The sequence below is a fragment of the Rattus norvegicus genome, chromosome 3 (genome assembly GCF_021556685.1).
Source record: "Rattus norvegicus strain SHRSP/BbbUtx chromosome 3, alternate assembly SHRSP_T2T, whole genome shotgun sequence".
Lineage (NCBI taxonomy): Eukaryota > Metazoa > Chordata > Mammalia > Rodentia > Muridae > Rattus > Rattus norvegicus.
In genome coordinates this window covers 76,634,943-76,662,645 of record NC_141536.1, presented here as the reverse complement: position 1 = coordinate 76,662,645, position 27,703 = coordinate 76,634,943, and the positions used below count along the sequence as shown (strand labels likewise).

The 27,703-nt window shown below is 42.3% G+C and overlaps 1 protein-coding gene and 1 long non-coding RNA gene across 11 annotated transcripts in view; one reads left to right on the top strand and one right to left on the bottom strand.

Annotated features, from left to right (window-relative positions):
- Positions 1 to 27,703, top strand: part of Cstpp1 (centriolar satellite-associated tubulin polyglutamylase complex regulator 1) — a 164,301-nt gene that overhangs the window by 68,960 nt on the left and 67,638 nt on the right. The window lies entirely within an intron of this gene.
- LOC120101910 (uncharacterized) lies at positions 3,492 to 22,801 on the bottom strand. The gene is made up of 6 exons (XR_015684489.1): positions 22,529 to 22,801; positions 12,123 to 12,248; positions 10,986 to 11,121; positions 10,545 to 10,646; positions 9,092 to 9,283; positions 3,492 to 3,888 (listed from the first exon to the last, which is right to left on the bottom strand). It is a non-coding gene; the product is annotated as an uncharacterized LOC120101910 (long non-coding RNA).

The following is a 27,703-nucleotide window of genomic DNA, read 5'->3' as shown; positions in this document are numbered from 1 at the left end:
ATGAGCAAAAGCTCTTGGAGGCAGAGCTTGGAAGGAAGAGATTTATTAACCCCCCACCTCAGTTAGATGCCAGCACCAACCCAGCCAAGCTGCACCGTGCTGTTCTTCTGCAGATAATTTCCTTAAAGCATCATGTTCATATTTTAGCATTAGCAGGAAGAGGCCAAGCCTTCTGGGAGGTAGCAAAGGAGGCTGGAGTCCCAGCACATTTCTAAAACGAAGCCACCTGTAGAAACTTAGGGCGCTGACCCCACCAGTAAGAAACATTTTCTTCCAGTTTTTAGCAATCAGGGATGCGATGTCATTTCTGCATGACTGAGTTCTGAATGATGCTAATTTCCCTGGGTCTGAGTTTCAGATAATCTCATGAACACTACAGTAAGCCTCTTGCTATCTGGGCAACTTTAGACTTTTGGAAGCAGAAAGACCTATTCAAATGTAAAAGACCTTTAAAATTCATCTCCTTGCTTTGGTTTTTCTTTCAGTGTGGAGAGATTAATCTGAATTTTCTGTGCCCAGAAAAGACTAAAATTCTTTTGAAGTAAATCTTTACTTCTGTTTGGGAGCATCAGCCCCAGAGAGCTTTTGTTCTGTTTCTTTCCAGTAAGGATGTAGCTAAGGGCTTTGTTCTTTACCAACAGAAACACATATTTGATACATATATTTTAGTGAATAAAATAACCATGGTGCTTCTACTGCATAGAAGTATCTACCAAGAGAATTGTCATCATGTCACAAACAGAAAAGCAAATGTTATCCAAAACAACAATCTATTGTCACATGCTGTTTATCAGCAGTGATGACAGTGGGAACTGAGAAGCACTTTCCTTTCCTTTCCTTTCTTTTTTCTTTCTTTCGTTCTTTCTTTCTTTCTTTCTCTCTTTCTTTCTTTCTCTCTCTCTCTCTCTCTCTCTCTCTTTCTTTCTTTCTTTCTCTCTTTCTTTTTTTCTTTTGTTGTTGTTGTTGCTTTTGTTGTTGTTGATTGAGGCAAGATTTCTCTGTGTAGACCTGGCTGTCCTGGAACTTGCTCTGTCATCCAGGCTGACCTCTAACTCAAGACATCCGCCTGCCATTGCCTCCGAGTGCTGGGATTAAAGGTGAGCACCACCACCTCCTGGCATTTCCTTTCCTTTTCTTTCTTTTATTTTATTATTTATCCATTTACTTATTTTGTGACTGGGCCTTACTTTGTACCCTTTGTTGTTTGTTCTGAGATGGAGTTTCAAGAATCTCAGGCTGACTTCAAAGTTCCTATGTAACCAAAGACACCTATGAACTCCAATCCCCCTGCCTCCACCTCCCAAGGGCTGGGATTACAGGCTTCCCATCTAAGAATCAGTAACAGTATAAGGCAAGAGACATGCAAACAGCAGGACAGTTCTCTGGGGTTACACAGGTATAAATTGGGGCTTGGGAGGATGAGGTAGCCAGGCTTTGCGGACAGACTATCCGTGGGAAGGGTTATTCAGGGATATGTGAATTTCCAGCTACAAACCCCATATATTTCATGGCTTTAAAGAGCCACCAGAAAACAGAAAGTCAGGCATTCCAGTCAGATGGAAATACCTCAAAATATGCTTGGTGCTTACTGGGTAAGAGTCAGACCAGCTTAAAAGCATAGAATTAAGGGGTGAGGTGTAGCTCAGGGTTTATACAAGTCTAGCATGAATATATATGGCCCTGGTTCAATCCTAGCTCGGAAAACTGAAACACAGCAGAGCATTAATCTGGTCTATAAGTAACTTGACTGTACATGTACCATGTGTACTGGTTGGACTTAATGACCTTTTGACTTTACCATGTGTGAAAGTGGTATACTATCAGTAGAAGCTATTTTGAGGCACTACTTGAGAGATGATACAATACTTAGGAGCACAGAGGGTGTCACTCTAGAAGAGGATCTGAGTTCAATCATCAGTACCCATGTTGGGCAGCTCACAGCTGCCTGTAAGTCCAGCTCCATTGCAATTCAGTGCTTCCTAGGGTGCCTTGTACTCATATGCACACCCCACCCCACCCCCACATATATACACATAAAAATAAAAACATCTCAAATGCGAGTGGAGGTGGTGCTGACCCACCTTTAATCTCTTTCCGTTAGGGTGATTATTAAGTTAGGTTTTGTTTTGTTTGTTTTGTTTTTTGAGAATGGGACTCCTATAGCTCATCTGGCCTTGAACTCAGTAGGTAGCCAAGGATAACTTGGAGTTTATGACCCTTCTGCCTCTGCCCCTGAGTGATAGGGTCATAGGCATGCACTGCCATGCCCAGTTTTAAGCAGTGCTGAGGATCAGCCCCAGGGTCTGTGCCTGCTGGGCAAGCATTCTACCAACCTGAAGTGCAGCCTCAGCCCTAGAGACTTTGAGGACATTAGACTTGGTGAACTAAGCAGTTCACAAAGAACAGCACTGTGAGTCTGTATAAAGAATCAGCAAATAAGATTTTTGAAAGTATGATGTAAAATGATTCCTTTGGAAAATGATAGAAAGTTCATCCTGGACAGGGTTTAACATATAAGAGAACACCTTCATTGCATACTAAATGGAAATGATGCTAAATGCTTATCATGTGTCAGCCAGAGAAATCTGCTTTACACATATTCATTTAATCATCACTGCAGGAGTCAGCATGATTGCCACCCCTTTCCACATTAAAAAACAGAAAGCCATTAATTAAGAGTACATGTCACAAAGGCTTTAAAAATTAACTAATTAATGATGACAACGATGATGGCAATGATGTTGATTGTGTGTTTGTGTGTGCGTGCATGCACATGCATGCACATGTTCTAGGGTAGAGATCAAAAGAAAACTACTTACCCCTCTGTGTAGATTCCAGAGATCCAATGCTGCATCTTGCTGGCCGGCTACAAAGCTTTCTAAGCAGCACAACTCATATTCACAGGCCATGTTTGTAAAACTGGCTGGACTGCCTGAATGCATATGACCCAGTGGAACACTGTCACTGGCAAGTGTGGGAAGCAGTGCCTGACAGCTAAGGCTGAGGCAACAGGCGAGCCATGGCTGCCATGGCTGCAGAGCTGGAGCTCTGTTTAAGGTGGAGTTCGATAAGACACTAGGACTGATTAGGTGTGGGTGGGGAAAGGTGCAGATGAATGCTGGGGGCGAAGATACAGGGCTCTAAGAGAGTTGCCGCTCTTCCAAAAGACTGAGTTCAGTTCCCAGGCAGCCTTGTCAGGTTGTTCATAACCATCTGTAACTGCAGCCCTGAGGATCTGATGCCCTCCTTGAGCCTGTACAAGTCTGCATGCACATGTTCAAACTCACAAAGACATATGCATACACACATACAAAGAATAAATCTTTCTTTTAAATGAATGAGTGCCTTGATCTAAAACGTCGTCAGTTACCTCTTAGAAGGTAGAGGCAAAAGGATAGTCGTTCAAGGCTAGCCTAGACTACATAAAACTCAGTTTCAAGTAAGAGATAAAATCTCCAATTTTATTTCTTCCTTTCTTTCATGTTTCTCTTCTGACTCTCACTATGACTTTGTCTTCGTGGCGGATTCATTCTGTACACACTGTGTAGCACAGCATTTAGGCAGAATCTCTTTTAACGTTTTAATTGGATTTATATCATGCACCCCAATTTTATTCATCTCCCCATCCCTTCATACCTACCTTCTGCCCTTGCAACCCCCCTTCCAAAAGAAAACGATTGCCATGTGGAAGCTGCAGTGTGTCGCAGTGTGTCCCGCAGTCTACCCCTCTGTCCACACGTCTGTACTACCAGATGTTCACTGCAGCGAGTCATTGGTCTGGTCAGGCCTCTGGCTTCTGTGACACCATCAATACTGGACTCCACTGGGGCCTCCTGGATGTCCTGCTGTTTAGGCAGGAATTCTTATTCATTGTTGTGGAGTCTGTAACTTCGTAATCAGAGACAAAAATCGCTACTTTTAGATCTTAAATTCTAGGAATCAGAATCTTTGACATCTAATTACATGGTTTTAAAAAGTCTGCTAATTTTTCTAAAATATTTAACATCAAGTTGGGTGGCTTTGAGGGGATGTGCAGACAGGTAAGACTTAGCCAAGGCTCCGTCCAGAGCCACCCTTCCCTCATTCCCCTAGAGTGAGGAACAGCAGACACGGCAGCACACAAGTCCCTGAGCTGCTACTCCCTATTGCCCCTCTTATTGGAGTTCCATTTTTCATTTTCATTTCTTCAGAAAATTTTCTTTAGAAAAAAATTGACAATGTCTCTTGCCTCCGATTTTTTACCTCCAGACCCTCAAAGACTTAGTCTTTTCCTCTATTTAATTTTTCCGCATTTCAATTACTTGGATCTGTCACACACATCAGACAAATATATTCCTGGAATGCTTTTGTGACCATCTCCCCTCCCCCTCAAACCTCCTCCCCCACAGCTCACGAAGCCCTTGTGTTGCCATCTTCATCCTTTCAGGGCTGCGTTTAAAGGTCAGCTCCTTAAGGGAAACTTCTCTCTCTCTCTCTCTCTCTCTCTCTCTCTCTCTCTCTCTCTCTCTCTCTCTCTCTCCTCTCTCTCTCTCTCTCTCTCTCTCTCTCTCTTCTCTCTCTCTCTCTCTCTTTTAATTTTATTAGATATATTTCTTTACTTTCATTTCAAAGATAATTCCTCTTCCCGGTTTCCTGTCCATAAGCCCCCATTCCCTGTATAAGGGGATGTATAAGGGAAATACCCGTATGGGAGAGGGGAGGGGACCTTCTCTCTAACACACTTCCTCATCTAAATTAGGACCCTCCAGGACTCCTCTTCTGATATGCATGTATATGTATGTGTGTATGTACATATAATCAGACAAGATATCTAAATACAATCAATTAGGCCACCAGTGGCTAGCTAGATTGATCGATCGATCTATCTATAGATAAGGAGATATAGAGATGTAGATAATTGGTTTTTCAAGATACGTTTCTCTGTAGCCCTGGTTGTCTCTCTGTAGACCAGGCTATTCATGAACTCAGAGATCTGACTCTGCTGGGATTAAAGGCATGAGTCACCACACCTAGCATTCTACATATCTTCAAATTTTCTATGTTTATTTATTTGTTTGGATTTTTATGGTGTGTGTGTGTCCATGTACATGTGCATATCATGCTCATGCATGCCATGGTGCATGTGTGGAAGCCACATATGGATTCCAGGAGTCAAACTCAGGTCTACCTGACTATTGCTAATGCCTTTACCCAGAGTCATCTTACCAGTCCTGTCTGTCTATATATTTATTTTTGTCTATGTTTATGTGCGTATATCTATAAAATGATCCTCATGTGTATATGTTCATGCTTTTGGAGGCCAGAAGGTTGTCAGATCCCCTGAAGCTAGAGTTGCTGGCAGTTATAAGCTGCCCATATGGGTGGTGGGAACCAAACTCAGATCCTCTAGAAGAGCAGGAAGTGCTTTTCACCTCTGGACCACCTCTCCAGCTCTCCATGTATTTTTTTAGTTTCATCATTTTCTATGGTTCCTTGCAAGGTGTTTATTTAAATGACACCACTTAATGTCTGTCTCCTGTGTGAGACTGAGGTCATGACCCTTACTTATTTTGCCAGTAATTATATTTTTATGTCCTAATGTAGGTAAATGGTTTCTTACTAATCATGAAGGCTCACACTGTTTCCCCTCTCACTTGCAGAGGAGGTATTCTTGAATAGAGTATATTATTATCCCTTTTATCTGAGGGCAGAATTGGCTATGAACATCTATTTTTCCTTAACTTTTCTATATCTTATAGGAGCTTTGTGTTTTTTTATTCTTTTAAGACAGGGTCTTACTATGTATCCTTGTCTGCCCTGGTGATTTGCAAATATAGTCCTAAAAACTTGGGAGACTGAAGTAAGAGGATCATTTGAGCCCAGGAGTTAAAGGCCAGTTGAGGCAAGATAGTGAGATCCTGCCTCAAAATAAACTAATGTAATCATGGCCCTAGTTATGTACCTGCCATATAGAGGTATGGAAGTTCATCCTCTAAGAGTTTCACTAACAAGCAGTATTATACTTAGTAATTTTGAATTATACTGCATTTGGAGTTAAGTACTACTGAATTAATTTTTCAGTGCCTATTGAGACATCTAAATGAATAATTTGAATGATTTACTTCACTAACTGTATACAAGCCTTGAAAATCAGTGAGAATAAACTTTTTTAAGGTTTATTTATTTATTATACATAAGTACACTGTAACTGTCTTCAGACATAACAGAAGAGGGCATTGGATCCCATTACAGATGGTTGTGAGCCACCATGTGGTTGCTGGGATTTGAATTCAGGACCTCTGGAAAAAGTCAATGCTCATAACTACTGAGCCATCTCTCCAGTCCCCCCCCACCTTTTATTTATTTATTTATTTATTTATTTATTTATTTATTTATTTATTTATTTATTTTTTGTAGACAGGATCTTTCTATGTATCCCTGGCTGTTCTAGGGCTCTACCTTGTAGATGAGGACAGTCTCCACTTGTAAAAAATCCTCCTGCCTCTGCCTTCTAAGTAATGGGATTAAAGACACACATTCTACTTCCTTTTTTGTATTCTAGATGTTCCAAAAGACATCACAAGCTACTGGTTGTCCAACTGTACATGCGTTGGCCTGCAGTTATCTTCCTTTGGCTTGCAGTACTAAAAATGCTTTTAAAAACTTAGATGCCAACGTTACACATAAAAATCTCAAGAGTAACTTCACTTGAAGAATGGAAAATCCTCCCAATACCATGCCCACATTCCTGTAGGGAAACAGCTCATCAGGGTGGAGCGGCAGCTGCCCCAGTTAGACAGGGCATGTGGCCTCAGATTTACCACACCCCAGCTGCCCAGTTTCACCTGCTCCAGCTTCCTGCCTGGTCTCTGGGTTTGCTACTGTTGCTAGGGCCTTTTGGTTCCTGCAGAGTTACTAAAAGGCAGAGTTGCACTCTTAATTCAGAAGATGGGGAACTATAATCTTCTTTCTCAGACTAGATTCTCATTTCCCTTTCTCTGTGTCATTATGGTGTCCTATGAAAAATCACCATTCAAAGAGATCTTAGAAATAATTACATCTTGAAACTGGGGCTGGGCCTTTTCAAACATTGAAGGAGGGTGTGGCGTGCATGTATGTCTGTGGAGGGCAGAGGATAACATTAAGAGCTGTTGCTCAGACACCTGTTGTTTCAGACAGAGTCTCTCACTGGTCTGGAAATTCACCAGGCATAGGCTAGGCTAGCTGACCAGTGAGGTCCAGGAGTCATCTGTCTCCATGTCCTGTCTCGAACGCCATATGCCTGGATGCTACTTTAAATGTGGGCTTTGGGGATTCAGACTCAAGTCCTCACACTTCTTCTTCTTCTTCTTCTTAAGCTTTTTGTCTTTATTTATGTGTGTGTATGTGTGTGTGCGCTACAAGTGTGTGAGTGCATGTGCAGTCCTGAAGAGGACACCAGGGCTTCTAGAGCTGAAGTTAGAGGAGTTGCGAGCCATCTGACATGTGTGCTGGGAACCAAACTTGAGTCCTCTGTAAGAGCCGCAAATGCTCTTAACCTCTGAGCCATCGCTCCAGACCCTGTTTTTATTTTCACTCTGGCAAAACATGTCTAATATTTAACATTTAAGTGTTGTTTCCTGTCTGGTTCTGTGACCTTGAGAATACTTGCACTGCTATTGTCCCTGGCACCCACCTTTATCCTCAGTCCTACCTACTTGACTGTCCTGGGTATATCACTTAAGTGTTACTGTACAACAGTTTCATTTTAGTAGCTATTCGTGTTCCATTTAACCTTGTGGTTTCAAATTCATTTATGTCATAATGTGTTTCAGAATTCAGTTGTCTTGATGGCTGAACAATAATAGTCCACAGTGGACAGACACCACATTTTGTCTCTCTATGGTTTCATGTTACCCGACATTTAGATTACTTCTGCATTTTCACTAATGTGGATAATACAACTAAGCGCACAGGTCCACGAGTATTTTGTTTGAGTCCTTGCTTTAGCTCTTTTAGACATGGAACTAGAAGCTAAGTTACTGCTTAATTTCTTCAGTAATTGCAATTCTTTTGAGTATCTGCATTTCTGGTTTCTTGTTCTCATCCTCACTAATGCTTATTTTCTGTTCTCTTTGCACATGTGCACACATATGTAGAGGCCAGAGGTCTCCTTGATACTATTTTTTATGTGGGTTAGTGTCTCACTTGCATCAGATCTCACTGGTCTGACATTCCTGTCATCTACTTGCTGAGTAAAAGTGGCAGAGGCAGCCATACCCCTATATTCCTTAAAAACGATATCAACCAACCAGATCCCCCAGATCTAACAGGGACTAAACCACCAACAAAAGAGTACACATGGAGGAACCCATGCTCCAGCTGCTTATGTAACAGAGGATGGCCTTGTTGGACATCAATGAGAGGAGAGGCTCTTGGTCCTGTTAAGGCTTGATGCCCCAGTGTAGGGAATGCCAGGGCCCTGCATGAGGTGGGAGTAGGTGGGTGGGAGAGGGAGCATCCGTAGAGAAGCAGGGGGTGGGGGATGGGAGAGGATGGAACTGGGGAAAGGTGATAACATTTGAAATGTAAATACATAAAATATCCAATTATAAAGATCTGAAGGTTAAAAAAAAATTAACCCTGGCCAGGTGTGGTGGTGCATGCCTTTAGTCCCAGCACTCAAGAGGTAAAGGAAGCCAGCCTGGTCTACAAAGCAAGTTCTGGGACAGCCAAGACTACACAGAGAATCCCTGCCTCAAAAAACAAAACAAAACAACAACAAAACAAACAAACAAACAAACAAACAAAACAAAAACCCAAAGCAGAGCAGCATCCCCAGCCCTAGAGGAAAAGCTTGCCAGGATTTGCTTTCAGGACAGAAGCATGTCGTCATTGCCGCACACACACACAGCCCAGCTGTTGGCAGATGTGTCTGTAATGTTCTGGTTCCCATTCCAATCCTTTTGTTTAATTACTTGATAATTCAGATGTTCAAAAAGGAAGTGGTAATACATTTATTTTTATGCCAAAGCTGAATTGGTCATATTCTTCAGTGAAGAATGATCACTTTGAAGAAAACCTCTGACCTCTACACTTATGCACACACACATGTACATGCAACTGTACATACCTGCACTTATACATAGAAAAGTAAGGTATCCATGTCTGTTTTCTCCTCCTCCTCCTCCTCTTCTTCCTCCTCTTCCTCCTCTTCCTCTTCCTCCTCTTCCTCCTCCTCCTCTTCTTCTTCCTCCTCTTCTTCTTCCTCTTTCATTATCATCACTGGGTGATGCTCAGAATTGAAATCAGGACTATTCTCATGCTAGGAAAGTGGTTTAACCTTGAGCTGCATATACTGCCAGCCAAAACATCAAAGTATCATACACGATTATGTATGAGTTGCTCAACAGTGTTACTGTTTTTTTTTTATAAGATCATATACCCCAAAGACTATGTAGACTGTGTCCTTTGAAACCCCTAACTTGAAGTCCTTTATTTGTAGCTCTTTGTATCTGGGGCTGAAGCCTAATAGCAGGCAGTGCAGTTAACTGAGGCTGTGCTTGTAGCCCTGGTCTGATGGTAGGACCAGTGCCTTCATCAGCTCCCTGCCCACTCCTCCTCCTCTCTTTGCTGTGAGGACTGAAAAATCTACAAACCAGAGACAGATCCTTTGCCAACCCCAGCTCTTCTAGCACTTGGATCTTAGATTTCTGGTCCACATAGAACTGGAGAAAAATGTGTTGCCAGTTTTTGTAGTGCCAGGGTAATGATCTCCCCAAAACAGACAGGAGCTGATCTGATGCAGTTCACAACAGGATCTTTATTCTTTTTGAGCCAGCTCGGACCCTCCCAATGCACCGCCCTCATGCAGAACAGTTTTGGTGATGGAGGAGTCCCAAATGATGTCTATCAGGGCAAGACTTTATAGTAAGCAGCAAGTGTGTGTGTGTGTGTGTGTGTGTGTGTGTGTGTGTGTGTGTGTGTGTGTGTTGTACGCGCGCATCTAATTGGAAAGCTACTGTGTCCTTTAACATAATTGACTGGCGCTGGGAGTCATATCATAAACTTAATTTTTGCTCCCCTCAGCACTGGTGGTCGTTAGGCAGCGGGTGGGCTTGTAACCTGGGAGCGCAGGTTTGTTTGAAGAATGACCTGGAGATGCTGGTCTTGTTGGGGATCAGCCTAGAGACTAGAGCTAGGCTCAGGTTTTGTTGAGGGGTAACTTGGAAGCTAATGCTAAGTACCAGCCTATTAGTTTACCTGAGTTTAAACTTAGGTCAAGTTCTCTAAAATGGAGTCTGAACTTAAAAGATTTGGCCTCTCATTTTAAGCCTCTGTCTCTAGGATTGACTTAGTGACCTGTACCCACTAATTAGCATGACAGGTACTTTTCCTGAAAGTTTCAGAAAGTAATTTTGTTTTTCATGTAGAGTCTAAACCCTGTTTTGATATATCACCAACATTTTACCCAAGGTTATTACTATGACAATATGTGTCCCTGCCTTATAAAACTATACTTGGTAAGCCTATATTTTATGGGTTTACTTTAAGATAGAAATATAGCCAGTTACGATGACACATACCTGCAATCCCAGCCCTTGAGTGGCAGAAGAAGAAACTGAGTTTACAGCCATGTGGGTGACACAGAACTTCCAGTTCACCCAGGGTACAGAGTGAAACTCTGTCTTTAAAATAAAAGTTTAAAATAAGAGGAGGAGGAGAAGGAAAGACAGACAGATAGACAGAAATAATACTAACATAATACTAACATCCTACTTGTAGGCTTAGATTTTTCTAAACCCACTTCATTTAGGGTTCTTCTTTTTTTTTTTTTTTTTCAGAGCTGGGGACCGAACCCAGGGCCTTGAGCTTGCTAGGCAAGTGCTCTACCACTGAGCTAAATCCCCAACCCCTCATTTAGGGTTCTTAAATGTTTCAACTCCCCTTCTAGTCCACCAACCAAAGGTAGGGGAGGAAGGCGGTAAATAGGACAAGGGGGATGTGGACCTGTTTAGAAGTATTACCTCAGAGCAATTCCAATCTTCATTGTCAGGATATCAGCAGTCCAGTTCAAAACACCAAACACAAATCAATAGCAGTGGCTCAGTCCCAGAAGAAACTGAGGTTTCATCAAATTGGCATGAGTCCTGCAGAAGCAGCCTGAATACCATGAGAAATTCTTTAGCACGTTTCTCTCTATGAAGTTATAAGTAAAGACCAGTGAAGCATTATTACAAGGTGAATCAGTGAAGAGTGTCATTTACTGTGTGTGTGGTTCTATTTATACTCTTTCCAAACATCATGTGTCCTCTCAAGTGTCTGCCTCAGCAAAACCTTTCAAAAGACAGCTTCCAGAAAAACATCACACACTACAACTGAGTCTCCAAAGAAACCAGAAACTTCTACTTTATCTACTTGATTTCATTCCTGTTCTCACCCTGCCATGTATCACTCAGGAAATTTGAGTAAAAACAAGATGAATTCTTGGAAATGAGGATGCAGCTCAGTGTCTTATTGTTTGCCCACCTGTGAAAGGACCTAGGTTGGTGGGGGTGGGGACCAACCACATCAAAACTTATTACAAGGATACATTCTGCGTTGTCATAGTTACTTATGCTCTCAGGAGGCAGAGGTAGGAGGACTCACTGCACATTCAAGGCCAGTGTGGGCTAGAGATTCAGTCCAACCAAGGCTAATTAATGGGATCTTGTCTCAATAAGAGGAAGGAGGGAGGGAGGAAGGGAGGGAGGAAGGGAAGGAGAGAAGAAAGGAGGGGAGGAAGCTCTAATGCAATTACTGATATAAATCTACTGCACATAACTCCGGAAGGTCTGTAGCCTAAAGGCCTTAGCCCAATAGAGAGCACAGTCTCCATCAGTTAGGGTAATATCATCTGATAGTGCTTAAAAATTCTTGTGCAGTACTCACTGGTCATGATCCACCTGACTTTGTAAGTTTTGTGTTTAATGTAATCCTCTATTAGCTTTTTAAAAATCATTGCATTTACAGTCACAAATGTGACTGTGTTTTTACTACTTCAATTATTATCTCGACACTTAGATTAATTCTATTTTGTGATGTCCAAGTATTTTATACAACAGTGTCTCCTTTGTGTTTGCTTTCTTAACCAGGCCATACAGAAACAAGATATAGCTACTTACAAAGCTTTTGTGTAATCATGTCCTTTATGCCATTGTGGCCCTGGATTCAAGGGAAGATAGCTTGGGATATGATGCAGTGGTAGAGCATGTGCCTGACGCTCCAGCCAAGACGCCCTGGATTTGATCCTAGTATCATAAACATAGAGCAAAGCAAACAAACGAAACAGAGTAGTTAAAAGCTTTCTAATCTGAGACACATTTACAATTTCAAATATGTATATTTCTAGCTCAGGAGAAGGTCCATAACCAGTTGCTGGGTGAGCACTGGTTGATGGTGTCTAGAGATTAAAATTTTCTATGCACTCTACTTAGTGTGCATTTGCACTTTGTACTGTTGTTTGTTCTGTTTTGTGACACAGTCTTGCTATGTTGCTCAGGCTACCCTTGAATTCCTACCTTGGCCTTTTGAGTCACTGGGATTGTGGTTGCTACCACACTACAACAAGCTAATACGAGACTTATTTATTAATTTACTTAGTAAGTCACACACATTTAGGCAAGTGCTCTCCCACTGAGCTGTATTTTCAGCCATGTAGAATTTATAGGTTTTGAAGAATATTGTGATTGTTTGTTTGTTTGTGATGGGGTGTCTCTACATAGTCCTGGCTATCCTGGAGCTCACTGTGTAGACCTGGTGTCCTCTAACTCACAAAGTTTTTCCTGCCTCTGCTGCAGCTTCGTAAGTGCTGGGATCAAAAGCTATACAACCAAACCTGGCTAAGAAAGGTTTGTTTTGTTTTTTTAGACAGGGTTTCTCTGGGTAGCCCTAGAACTCACTCTGTAGCTGGGGCAGGCCTCAAACTCAGATATGTGCCTGCCTCTGCCTCCTGAGTGATGGGACCAGAGGTGTGTGCCGCACCACCACCATCTGGCAGGAAAGGTATGTTTTAAATAAGAATTGAAATAAACCTTCATAGAACCTTAAAAGTGCCTTTAAAAAACTGTGAGATTCTGTGGAAGGACCATAATATGAAAACTAGTTGACTTCAACCCTAGGTACAGATATTAAAAATTAAAGATAAGTTCTCCTAGGTAGCTAGCAGTAGACTCAGGTTTAAATTTGATCTTTCTGACTCTTGTCCCAGTACCCTTATGACTATCAGGCCTGCTCCTAAATGACCCTCAGTACAATTTGTGCCTTTTAGTCTCTGAGATGACTGTATCATTTTCTAGTCCAACGTGTTATCACAAGCATTAAAGCATAAGAATTCATTTGAGGTGCTGAGAAGGTCTGTCGGTCATTGTTACAGGGATAACAAAGAGCGGTGCATAGCCACTGTGCACTGCTGTAGAGCTCCATTATAGACTACTGTAGGGCTTATGGTCATTTACTTTTAAAGACAGAGTCTTGGATCTTAGGCTAGACTCAGACTTGCTATGTAGCCAAGGCTAGCTTTGACCTCCTGATCCTTCTGCCTCTACCCTAGGTCTTTACTTTTGAGTTCCATTTTTTCTGTCTTCAAGAGAAACAAACGAATCATTACTCTGTTTACTTTAATCTTGATTCTCAGTGTAGATGGGGATACAGTATTCGCTTTCCTGCACATTTCCTGTTGAAGGATGCAGGTCCTGAAAGTTAAAGAATATGCAACTTAGAGCTTTTAAAATATTATGGTGAAGTGTCCATTTTACCGTGCGATGCTATTTAAACCCAGTTTAAATAGCACTCTGAAGTTGAGTGGTCCTTTTAGGCCTCTGAAGTCTGTTGCTCCCTCTCTCATGGGCCTCTTAGAAAGAAATGTAAATAACTAAATTGAGTTTATCCACTATGAATCAAAATAAAATCAATTTAGGTTAAAGTTGTCAATTTAATAAGCCATACTAAAATTTGATTGTTTTGGTGGGTTTTAAACTGGAAGTGTATAAAAGCAAATATAAATAGTGTTGAAAATTTAATCTTTTCCAGTTTTATTTTACTTGGCATTAAAACATGTTCTTCATGCGCACCGCCACCACCTGACCCTAATTTACAGCCCTTCTTTAGAACTCTAATTACACATCTTAGGTTGTTAAAAAGACATATTCCTTGATCTGGTCTCAAACTTACCCGATCCTAGCCAGCAGGCAACGGGCCTGGGAAGTTATTTAACAAGTGTTCCAGGTGGTGTTCAGGAGCGCTGGGGTTTGGGACATGAAGTGACTTTCTCCCTGTTTTCTTTGCCTCAATCTTACACTGAGGACTGTTTTCAACCATGGTTGTGTATTCAGATCACTTAGGGAGAGTTTTAAAATACTGACACCCAGGCCCTGCCCCACACCAGATTACTCAGAAACCTTTGAGCTGGGGCCCAGGCATTTTCAGCTCCACAGTGCTGGGATGCGCATTAACATTAGAGAACTGGCTGTAGAGATGGTGCATCTTGCTGCCCTTGCAGAGGACTAAGATTTGGTCTCCAGCACCCACACAGTGGTACAGCTCCAGGGGACCCAAGATGCCCTCTATGACCTCTGTAGGCACTAGATATATGTAGTACAGGCAAAATGCCCATACATATACTAAATAAATAAACGTTAAAGGGGTTGGGGATTTGGCTCAGTGGTAGAGCGCTTACCTAGGAAGCGCAAGGTCCTGGGTTCAGTCCCCAGCCCCGGAAAAAAAAAAAAAGTAAATAAATGTTAAAATGAAATGAGCCTGAGATCTACTGAAAAACTCTTGTATTTCAACTAGTTTTAACTTTTTGTTGTTGCTGCTGGCTGTTTGTTTGTTTGTTTATTTGTTTGTTTTTGAGACAGAGTGTCACTCTATATCCCAGACTAGTCTCAAACTCAAAATATACCTACCTTCATCTGCTGAACACTGGGATTACGAACATGTTCACGTAGCAAAACCAGCTTGTTTTCTGTTTTTGTTTGTTTGAGACAAGGTCTCTGTCCCCCTGGCTGATTTGGACCTCACTATGTAGACCAGACTGACCTTGAACTCAAGAATTCTCCTTCCCCTGCCTGGCAGTGAGTGCTAGAGTTAAAGGCATGTATCGCTATACTTGGATTTATTTGGGGGTTTTAGACAGGGTTTGACTTTTAGTTTAGATTGGCTTGAGCTGATGATGTCCTGGCCTCTCACCCATATGAAGAACTGTCAATGTTTACCATGGCCCCTGACCTCCACGAGAACTCTTCTAAGTATAATCCTCTCTACCGTGCCAACCAGAACATCAGTCGTTGTGTACCGCCTGCTAAAGAAGTAGGGATCCTGTAACTACCCAGGGCCTCTCATGATCCCAACAGTCTTTTTAGCCATCAGAGCTCACTGACTCTCCTCACACACCTTTGAAAATCCTGTTCTCATAGGTGGGACTTGGACCCACTCTGCCACATTCCTTCCTGCTCAACCTTTTACAAGTTCTTCGGAGTCTCTGTTCCCTCGGTGGCCTCACCCTACCCATTAAAGGTGACCCCTCCTCTGACACTTGTTCCACCATGCATTATATTTAATGAGTGGCTGACCAATATCTCTGTCCTAAATGTAGGTTAAAAAGTGAAACAGTTTTGATGTCTTTCCTACATCCTCATCGAGACTCTAAATTTGGCTTTTATTTGTTTGTTTCACAACAACAGCTTCCTTACATTTTAAAACGTTTTGTGTATAGGGTACAGGGTGAGTGCACAGCATGCATGTAGAGGTCAAAGAACAGCATGGAGAAGTGAGTTTTCTCCTACGATGTGGATCTATGGAATCGAACTCAGGTCCTCAGGCTTGGCAGCAAGATTTACTCACATAGCCCTCTCACTGCTCCCTAGACTGTTACTTTGTAACATCAAGTCCAGCAGACTTTGACCTGTGGGAGGCCCTAAAGAGAACTTGATAGTCAAGTGGCCCAATGTTCAAGTGCCTTTTTGTTAAATACAGCAGTTAGACTGTGGTCAAACCTTGGTTTTTCCATCTATAAAATAGAGAATAGACTGCTTCAGCATTGGGACAATTTATTTGGATAATGGACTAACGCGCTTAGTAATGCCAGCACATAATTCTGCTCATTCAAATGCTGGTGCTTTTGTCATTGTGATAGTATTCATTGTTAGCTCCCTTGAGCTCTGAGACTGCATTTTTATTTCTGAATCCCCCATTCTGTGCCTTGCTTATTGTATGTGCTCAGTAGATGCTGGGTGCATAAATTAATGAATGCCTGCTGTGCTGCATTGATTTATAGTCCATTTCCAATTAGTTCAGTTTGTCTTAGAAGCAGCAGTTCAAATTTTAATTTAACCATCAAATATAGACAGAAAGTGGGGTTTCTACCAGAAATATTTACTGCCATCTTTAAGCGGCCAAGTCCCCAGGCTAACGAGACGGCAGCTCCTCTCCTCTCCTGCCAGGAACTGGGGAAGAGCTCCTGAGCTGTTTGCTGTTTGTTTGTTCCTGTGACAAACATGCCATGACTTGGAGAGCACAGGCTCTCCCTTCAGGCAGGCTTGGGTTGGAGAGTCGCAGCAGCAGCAGCCACGGCTGCCAGAGAGAAATCCCCTACTTCTTGGGAGAGGTTCATTCCTGCAGGGACTCGGTTAAGCCCTTTTGGAGTTTGCTGAGTTATTTACCAGGAGGAAGGGACTGGGTGTGGCTGAACTGAGATTCCTCCTGGGAAGTCACTTGAAGAATCTCCTCCGCTTCCTTGCCTCCTCATCTTTGTTCTCTGGCTTTGGTGCAGGGCTGGCTGGGTGCGACTAGCTGCACCCAGTTGGCTGCTGTTCCTAGCACACTGAATTCTTTGAAGCCGGCTGTTGAAGCCAAGGATTCCTGCCCTGTTCTTTCCCCCGAGTCCTGATTTTAAAGACATTTCTGAAAACTTTTGTGTTCGGTGGAGATGGAAAAGAAGAAAGTTGGCGGATTGTAAGCAGCTTTTCTGGACTAACAGCACCTAAAGGGCTTCAGATCACCATTTCTCAAAAACCCGATCTGGTGGATTTTCTTGAATAAAGCATACAAAGTAGGCTCTGCCATCCCCATTGGCACTTAAGAGTCTGTGTGCATGAGGGGGCTACACACGCACACCACACACACACACACACACACACACACACACACACACACACACACACACCCCGAAAGTTCAGACTTGCTTTGTCTCTAGCAGTGGGAACTAAGCCTAGCTTAGTGGATGACACTCAGGGAAATACATAGAGTATACAGTTGCTGGAAGGGGTAGTGCCTACCTGGGGACTGACTGGGGACAGACAGCTCAGTGGGACAGCACATACCCAGCCTGTGCATGACCCCAGGTTTGATTCCCAGCACCTCAAAAAAAAAAAAACCCAAAACACTACCAGGTGACTAATATCTTTTTAAATAGACAGATGAGCAAATGCTCTTAAGCACTTTGTAACTATAACGGATTTGGTGGTTACAGAACTAGAAGTCATTCCAATTTTTCGAACCTCATTTGTCAGGTCAATTGGTTAATAATTCCTCAGAACACACCTTTGCTCTTTTCTTCCTTCCCTTCTTCTTTCCTTCCTCCTTCTTCTCTCCCTTTCCTTAGCCTGCCTTAGCCCAGTGTGTAACATATGCTCACCCTAAACTCAGATCATCCTCCCAAGTACTAGGATTATAGATATGTGCCAGGACACTTGACTCTACTTGCAAAATAAATCCAAGCTTAGGAAATGTGCAGTTTGAGAGGGAAAAATGCAAGATAACTTTCTAGGCACATACTACACTATCTGTGTTTATTGTTTGACTTGCATAATAGTATAGTGATAAAATACCATTTATAACAATGTATATATTTTTGTGCCTGATAGTTTTATATATATACAAGAGTATTTCTAACAAGGTTTACAAAATGTTATTAATGGTTTAATGACAGGTGACAGACATTAGAATTTCTTGCTGTTGTTTGTAGTAAAGTTACATTTTGATAATCACTATAAAATAAAGCTATATGCTGAGAGCAATAATATTTTTGAGACAGGATCTCATGTACCCTAGCATGCCCTGATTCTTCCTTCCTGATTTTTCTGTGTCAGCCTCCTTAGTGCTAGAATCACGGGTGTGCATTATGTTCATGCTGGGGATTGAAGCCAGAACTTCATGCATTCTAGGCAAGTACTCTCCCCATGAGTTACATCACTAGTTCAAAAAAAGAAAAGAAAAGAAAGGAAAAGAAAAGAAAAGAGAAACGTTTGAGTGTCTGCTGTCTGCTCCATACAATATAATGGATTGTAAAGTATAGGAGAAGAAGGCGTGTAAACTACACATGGCACGGTCCATGGTTGCAATCCCAGCACATAGAAATGGAGGCAAGAAGATCACAAGCTCAAGGACAGCCTGGGCTACAGAGAGAGTACCAGCCTAGCTTGGCCTATGAGACCCTCCTGTATTAGAAGGCCATAAAAGAAAGGAAGGTTGGGGTGCAGTGGAGAGGAAGGCTATGGCTTAGTCTCCAAGATTCTTACAGCCAGGACATGGCACAGTCTAAAGGAAGCAAGTGCCATGCTGTGTGTTGAGAGGCACAGGAAGAGGTGCCCTCTGAAGAGTTTGTCTCTAGCCTAGGCTAAACAAAGCTCAGTCTCAAAACAAAGCAAGCTCTAAAAGTAGAACTACCATCTGATCCAGGTGTAGTATTTCTGGTACACGTGAAGGGACTGAAACTGAACGGTGGACTATTCCTGCAGACCGTGCTTATTCACGGGGGCCAAGGGAAGGATTAGTAGAGGTGTGCTGGCTTGTGAATCAGTAGAGAAACCCGGTACACATACACAGTGGAGGGAGCTTACCTATAGAGGATGAGGCCACTTCATGTGCAGGAAAATGATACAACTGGAATGCATTGGGCTTAAGTGAAATAAGCCAGTATCACCATGGCTGGGACCAAAGTGGGACATATACATGTGTGAAAGTGTCACAGTGAAGCCCATTATTTTGTATTATTAATATGTACTATTAACAAAAGAGGAAGTTCAGGTTAGACCACGGAAGAAGGCAGCACTTATCAAAAAGAGAGAAGGCATTTGAGGCAGCATGAGCACTAAAGTTTTAATTGTGTTTGAAAAGGCAGAGAGGAAATTTATAATTTACATTTTGTAAATTATTGTGAATTTATATTTACAGTAGTAAGCAAATATGGTTTGTGGTATAGAAACTTGCTGTATTACAAAGTTGATTCATGAGATATCTTTATTTTGATATATTTCAAAAATTAAGTTTTTCTGCATGTCAACTCTGAGGTATGTCTGAACTATGTCTGTTTTTATGTTTCATTGTTTTAGTCTATGGAGGATGCCTTTGTCCATGTGAGCTATCATATTTGCTTCTCAAGTCAGCCGGGGCTTTTTTTTTAAGTTTCTTGACTTATAGTTACTGTCTATGCTTTAGCCTACTGGAACAATCAAAAGCAGGGCAGGGGAGCAAGGAGGGGCAAAATTTTTATTTAAGAAAAGTGCAGGGGCTGGGGATTTATCTCAGCGGTAGAGCGCTTGCCTAGGAAGCGCAAGGCCCTGGGTTCAGTCCCCAGCTCCGAAAAAAAGAACCAAAAAAAAAAAAAAAGAAAGAAAAATGCATTAAGGTTGGGTGTGGTGACATAGACCTTTAATCCCAGTTCTTAGAAGAATGAGTTGAGGCAAGCCTGGTCTACATTATGAATTCCAGGTCAGCTAGGGCTACATAGTGAGATCCTGTCTCAAAACTAAATGATAACAATTTAAATTGAGACTTTTCAAGTCACAGACTCAAGTTTTCCTTTTCCTAGTACATATGCTATACTGTACTGAAGTAAACTGTTGGGCAAACTAGTCCTTCAGAGAACTCTGTTTCAAAGTCATAAAGCTTTTGGTTTTGAATTTATATGTGTATTAAGTTCTTTAATGTTCAAAGCGCTGTGTTGAATGAAAGGCATGCAAAGAGCCCATTTATTCATCTATTTGTTCATTCAGGATGCTATAGGGTGCATCCTCTGGGCCAGATCTTACTGGAGGTGCTGATGTAAAAAAGGATATGGAGAATATAATTTTGTTTACAAAGAGTTCACAGTCTAGTTGAAAAGAAAGCACCATGTAAATAATTACAGACCACTGGTAAAAGTAAAAAACATGCGTTTGCTTGTTCTCCCTGTAGACCACAAGAAATTATTACAAAGGAGAAAAAATGGATATAAAGGCAAGAGGAAAAGAAAGTGAAAGAGGAAATGCTGTTAACTAGGTTGTAGAAGATGGACAACAGATGTTGAGGGGCTGATGGAATCGACTTGAGAAATCAGAGAGGGACTCTAGACATGGCTCAGTAGTTAAGGCTTGCTGCTCTTTAGAGGACTAGGGTTCAGTTCCAATTCTAAGGAATACGAACATCCTCTTCTGACTTCAAAGGCAGGCACCTACACACACACACACACACACACACACACACACACACACACACACAGAGAGAGAGAGACACACACTTTAAAAAAAAAAACTTAGAAAGGACGGAAGAAAGAAAGAACTGGGCACTGTGGTGACACACACCTTTAATCCCAGCACTTGAGAGGCAGAGACAGGCAGATCTCTGAGTTCAAGGCCAGCTTGAACTATAGAGGGAGCTCCAGGATAGCCCAGACTACCCTATCTCAAAAGACAAACAAAACAAAAGGAGAGAGAGAGAGAGAGAGAGAGAGAGAGAGAGAGAGAGAGAGAGAGAGAGAGAGAGAGGGGAGAGGGAGGAGGGAGGGAGGCAAGGAAGGAAGGGAGGAAGGAAGGAAGGAAGGAAGGAAGGAAGGAAGGAAGGAAGGAAGGAAGGAAGGAAGAAATTTGATGGCTTTAGCCCTTACATAAAGTCAGAGTGTCTGCTGAGAGTTAGGGTTTGGAGCAGTGAGTTAGTGTGGAGATCTGAGAATAGAAAATGCCTGGGCATCTTTCATAAGGAGTCTGGCACAAGGTCTGGATGGGCAAGGAGATGGTCTGACTACCTAAGTAGCCAAGAGCCTGCAGCTGAGTTTAGGAGCTACAAGGCATGATCAAGCTGGTCAGTGTGATTTGAGGAGTCCCTTGAGGATTCAATGCTGTGCTTCTAGAATGCACACTCATGTCCTGGCAGGGACAGCATTCCTTGAGAGACAGCTGAGCAGCACAAACTTTTAGCAAGTATTTGCTCAAGGAAAGTTAGTGCTCAAGAGTACTAGAAAACAGTTTTTCTCATGGCACAGTCCAGGTCAGTCCAGGGACTTGTGGGAGAAGCCTGGGCCAGGAAAAAGACATATGTACTTAAGAGATTTGAGAGAAGAATCAAAAAGATGTATGGCTGCCTGGTTATCTAGACAGAGATCTGATGGTGGGAACTGTTAAAGAACATCTGGATTCAGAGAAAAGAAGAGCAGAAGAGCAGTGTCGTCATCTAGGATTACACTGGAGGCTGCACAGCCACATGGAAGTCATAGATAAAGCATTTCTGAAGCAGGTCACAAAGCTGGCTTGAGTCAGCACAGTGTGACCATAGGGACCTAAAGCACCAAGACCCAAGTTCTGCACCACTTCCTCCATGCATTCCTTTCCTCCTGTTTGCTTATGTTTTTCTGATCATCCGGATGACATCTGCTTGTTGTAGAAAAGGAGCAGTGCAGAGAATGAAATGAAGCAGAGCCGGCACCACACACATGCCACCTACTGCCAGCCAGTCAGGTGCCACCCACCACAGCTAGGATGTCCATGGATTATTCTCATGACATGCTAAAGCGTATGCTACAGGCACATTGTCATCTCTGTGTGGGTCACGGCATGCTTGAAAGGTCAGAGGACCATCTCAGGTGTGGTCACCTTCCGCTGTGTTTAATCCCGGGTTTGCTGTTCACTGCTGTGTATGCCAGCAGCGAGCTTCTAGGGATTCTCCTGTCTGTCTCTTGCAGCACTAGAGTTACAGATGCCTGAGCCCCCATACCCAGCTTTCCACGGGTTCTGAGGACTCAAACTTAGGTTGTTCTGCTCTCATAGCCTGCACTTTACGCATCGAGACATCTCCCCTGCCTTTGAACACACGGTTTTGGAGAACCTTTTTTTTCATGTATTTTTTCTTATGAATCAAAAATATGTAAATATATCTTAAAGTCATCTTAAAACAATTTTTTATCATGTTCTTCTTTCAGATGGAAGAAATGAGATAGATATCTCAATATACTTATAAAACCAATTCCAGTGTTTCCTATTTGCTTCCGCTAGATTGCATTTTCTGAAGGTAATAATAATTAGGCAGCAGAAATAAATGAGGCATAAAAATTTTGAAAGGAAAAGAGGAAATTATATAACCAAAGGTGATGTGATTGATAACTCACCTGGAATCAAACTGAAATCTATTAGAAATATTAAAATCCTACAAGGTCAGAGTATACTAAAACCAACTGCATTGTTTTGTTTTTGAAGAAAATAGCATTCATATCAACGAACAAGAGAAGACTTTGTTTTCAGAAGCAAAACTGGGTACAGTAGCCAAGCACAGCAGCACATACCTCTCATCCCCTACTGGCAAGGCTGGCACAGGGACATCAGAAGGGAAAGGCTGGCCTGGGTGACTTCAAAAGAAGTAAGAGGACAAGACGGCGAGGGAGAAAGCTATCCAGGAGCTCCAAGAAGGGAGTGAGGGGAGTCCAGAGAGTTCTGAGGAATCTGAAGACAGCCTGGGCAGGTGGGAGGGATGCTGTGTTCCTAGAGAGAACAGCTTCATAACAGCATCAGAGTTCTTCCATTCGTCCTGTAAGGGGACACTTGGAGACAGGGAATTCAAGATTTTTTATTTGATTTGTTTGCTTATTCTGCTGAAACAAAGTGTGTACTGGAAAACCAAGTAAAACTAGACGAACGAGAAAGACTTTGAGATACACAGGAGTCAGGATTATTGTTAGGCCACAGTAACTGCTCTAAATCATTGCTAGATGAATGAGAAAGACCTTGAGATACACAGGAATCAGGATTATTGTTAGGCCACAGTAACTGCTCTAAACCACCATTCTAAGTGCATTTATTTAATCACTCAATCCTCACAACAGCCCATTTGGATTAACTTTCTCAAGCTCAAATTGCTAGGAAGTGCAGTTTAAATGAAACTCAGGGACTCTTCAGCGTGTGTGTGTGTGTGTGTGTGTGTGTGTGTGTGTGTGTGTGTGTGTTGAAAGCTAGAGGTTGCTATCAGGTATCTTTCTCCATCATCCTTACAGTTTCGGGCAGGGTCCCTCCCTGGACCTGAAGGTCACTGATACAGCCATGACGGCTGGCAATGATCCCACAGGGATCCTCCTAGCTCTACATCCCCAGTGTGGGATTGTAGGCACAGGCAGCCGTAGTAGCTTATTACCTGGGTGTGGGATCTGCTCAGGTCTTCATGCTTACACAGCAAGCATTTGCCAACTCAGGCGTCTCCTCAGCCTCAGTTTAGTGCTTTTTTTAAAGCCGCCTCCTTCAGGGAACAAAGCTCGTGTACATTTCAGTAACACACTTTTCTCCCTACCTACTACCTCCCAGATTTATATAACTGCCCATTGGCTTACTGCCCATTTGGCTAATGTCTGTCATGGATACTCCTATAGATGGAACCATATAATGCAGAGAGTCGGTTTCTGAGTTCCTTTATTTAGTACTTTAAAGGTTTTAGCCATGTCAGAACACAGATCAGTACTGCATGCTTCTGAATGATTATGCCATTCACCTAGACACTAGGTTGTGTCCACTTCTTGGCTGTCATAAACAATGCTATTGTGAACATGGCAAACAGGTGTCTGTGAATGTCTTTATCTTGGTGCGTATGTAGGAGGGGAAGACTGGGTCATGACGTTTCTATGTTTCACAAAACGGCTAGACTGTGGCTCTATTATTTTACATTCCCATTAACTACATGTGTGAAAGCTCCCGTTTCTTTATGTTTGTAGTAAAGTTTGCTATCTTAAAAAAGTTTCTGCTTAATAAGATCATTAAATAAGATACAAAGGCTGGAGATGTGGCTCAGGTGGTAGAGTGCTTGCCACTCTACCACACATAAGATCATGAGTTTGATCCACAGCAACACAATCTCAGCACTCCAGAAATAGAGGCAGGAGAATTGATAGTTCAGTCCTCAAATACACATCAAGTTTCCGTTTAACCTGGGACACATGACACTTTGTTGAACTCTTTTCAAGGAAAGAAAAGGGACAGAGGAAGAAAGAAATCAAGAGATGTCAGATGGGATAAAATATGTGTCATACACACACATCTTAATACATTAGAATATATAATATATCATAATATATAAAGAGCATCTACCAGTCAATAATATAAAAATAAAAGCCGGGGCTGGGGATTTAGCTCAGTGGTAGAACGCTTACCTAGGAAGCGCAAGGCCCTGGGTTTGGTCCCCAGCTCTGAAAAAAAGAACCAAAAATAAATAAATAAATAAAATAAAAGCCACCTATTAAAAGCCGAGTAAAAGACTTTATGAGTTACTTCACAGAGGAATATATGTAAAATGTCACTATACAATTTAAATAGTGCTCAGTATGTGAATTATTCCTCAAGAACATGAACTTAAACCACCATGAGCTCTCACCCACTAGAATGCCCAAGTGAAGACTGACAGTACCAAATGACAACCAAGATGTGAGACAGCCGCACTTCTCAGCTACTGTTGGTGGGAAGAGGGATGGTTACCATTACTTTGGAAAACAGGCAACAATTCTACCTTAGGAATTTATCAAAGAGAGATAAAAACAGAAAAGAAAGATAAATGTTCTTAGAAGCTTTACTCACAATAGCAAAAGGTAGATACTGTGGGACTAGAGAGATAGCTCAGCAGTTAAGAGCAGTGGCTGCTCTTGTAGAGGACCCAGGCTCACATCACAGCACCCACTGGACAGCTTACAGCTCTCTGCAACTCCAGTTCTAGGCAATCTGATGCCCTCTTTTGGCCTACATGGGTGCCAAGGATTCATGTGGTGCACAGACAGACATGCAGTCAAAACACCCAGACACATAAAATAAAAACGAAATAAACTTGTTTAAGACTCGGGGAGCTAGAAATGGGGCTCAGTTGTGGAGTGGTTGCCACTGTGTACACGGCACTGGGTCAGACTCCAAGGGAAAGCAAAGCAAGTGAGCTGGCCAGATGGGCGTGTGTGTGCTTCTAGGTCCTGTGGACCTTTCTGTTAACATAAGGAGGGTGTGTGCTTCAGTGTTTTCTCTCTCAATATTGTTCTATATCTGGGCAAGGTGGCACATGTCTAAAATCCCAGCACTCAGACTAAAGCAAGGTATTTACCATGAGTTCTAGACCAGCCGAAGCTATATAGTAAGACTTGTCTCAAAAAGGAAAACAAAAAGGATAAAAAAAAAAGAAAGGAAAAGAAAATTAAAGCAGAATATTATAACAGACTTGAGAGTGTCCACAAGAAGACTGACAAACATTTGGTTGAAATTGAAATTATGAAGACACATGTTGACTCTCCTGTCTGTGAACACAGTGCACTCCCCCTGGGGTCTTCTCTAATCCCTCTCATTGTTTGTAGTGTTTAGTGTACAGATGGGAAACATTTGTATCCAGTTTACTTCTAAATATGTCATGTTTGCTGCTCCTATTGTAAAGTTTTGTTTTATTTTTCTGTTTCTATCATTGTCTTTTTGGTTCTTTGAGCCAGGGTCTCAAGTAGCCCAGGCTGGTTTCAAACTCAGTGTGCAGGCAAGGATGGCAGCAAACTCTTGGTGCTCCAGCCTCTCCCTGGGATGACAAGCACATGTCAGGGAGCCCTGGCCTCATGGTATTGCTGTCCTTCTGATTACTTTTACTAGCTTTCCACTACAAGAGCACAGAGGTCAATGCAGTGTAATAATCCAGACCTGTAATTTTGGCCCTTTGGAGGGTGACGCAGAGGATCGATCATGAGTTTGAAGCCACCCTGGATTACTTAGCAATGTTGGGGCTAGTCTCTTTTATACAGCACAACCCTGTCTCAAGAAGAAAGGGGAAGCATAATTGTCTTTATCTTGTGCTAGTGCAGACTCATGTATTAGTGTTACAACTTTCCTAGTAGAATCAGTATTTTTAAATATTTTATTAAGATATTTATTGATTTATTAGGATAATTGAATGAGCTAGGCATAGTAACACACAATCATAACCCAACAGTTGCAGGATTGAGACAGGATTACAGGTTCCAGGTGAGCCTGGTCAACACAGCAAGACTTGTCTCAAAAGAAATAAGGATGCCGCCTCGGTGGGTAGTGCAATATTAACCAAGTGAAGGAAGGAAGTAGAACACTCAGCCCTGTTGCACCTTAGGGTTTTTTTTTTCTGTCAAAAAGAATGCTCTTTGGACTGGAAGGTAAAATAAATACTCAGTCTAGGGACTGAAGTAAGCACCCCTGCGGTTGGAGGAGGTCACCTCCTCCGTCCAGTTCTTCCTCTTGATTTACATTCCAAGGCACTGAGGACTTGGGGATAGCCTTTGAGAAACTGAACATGGGGAGGAAAGCTGAGGTTCTGTTGGGGATGGGTTCAGACCTCTCAGAAGTCAAGGAGCTGATACATAGTCACAGCAGAGACTGAGGCTGACAGTGCTGACCTCCTCTTAGCTGGCTTCCCTCAGCTTAACAGCAGCAACAATTGTCCGTATGTAGAAAAGCCTGTCACAGTCACTTCTAGCTTGTCAGGGCATACAGAGGAGAAGGAAAAGGAAAGAGGAAGTAGTTAGAGACTTTGAGATCTCAGCACTTTTATTTTTTAGTAAAATCACACTGGCAAGTGATTTACACCTCTATAAGCCAAGTAGAAATAACAAGAGCTTACTTCACACAGTATCCTAAACATAAATTCAAATACTGTATGACTGTTTATCAGGTAAATGGTTACTGAGGCTTGAGAGACAATTCTGCTGTCAAGAGTGCCTGCCACCCACATCAGGCCACCAGCGCCTGTGACTCTGGCTCCAGGAGACTCATTGCCTCCCTCAGGGACCTGCACTCACATACATATACCCACATGCACACACACACACACACACACACACACACACACACACACACACACACACATATACATATACCAACATGCATACACATACATATATCCACATGCAGATACACACACATACATATAATTTAAAATAAGAGAAAAATCTCTTAAATGTGCTTATTTAAGCAGATTAATCAGTGACAAGTGGATGATAATGATTAAAAGTAGGTCTCACTGTGTAGCCCTGGCTGACCTGGACCTTACCCTGTGGTAGACCAGGCTGAACTTGATCTCACAAGACATCTTCCTGCCTCTGCCTCCTGAGAGCTGGAACTAAAGGCGTGCATGACTACATTAGGTGTAAAGACAGTGACTGAACAAGGAGGAAGAGAGGTAGTATAAATACCTTCCATGTGTGTGTGCACACGTGTGCATGCATGTATGTGTGGATGTGAAAGTACATGTGGAGGTCAGAGTTCAGCTCAGGAGTTGTTCTTCGGGAGCTGTCCACCTTGGTTTTTGAGACAGGGCCTCTTACTGGCCTGGAGCTCACCCTTAGGTTAGACAAGGCTGGCCAGCCAGTGAGTGTCAGAATATGGCTGTCTCTGCCTCCTGAGTCCCCACACCCAGGTCCTCGTGCTTACTCAAGACAGATATCTCCTACACAAGCGTTCCTTTGTCTGAAGAAATGACTAGACTAAAATGGAGG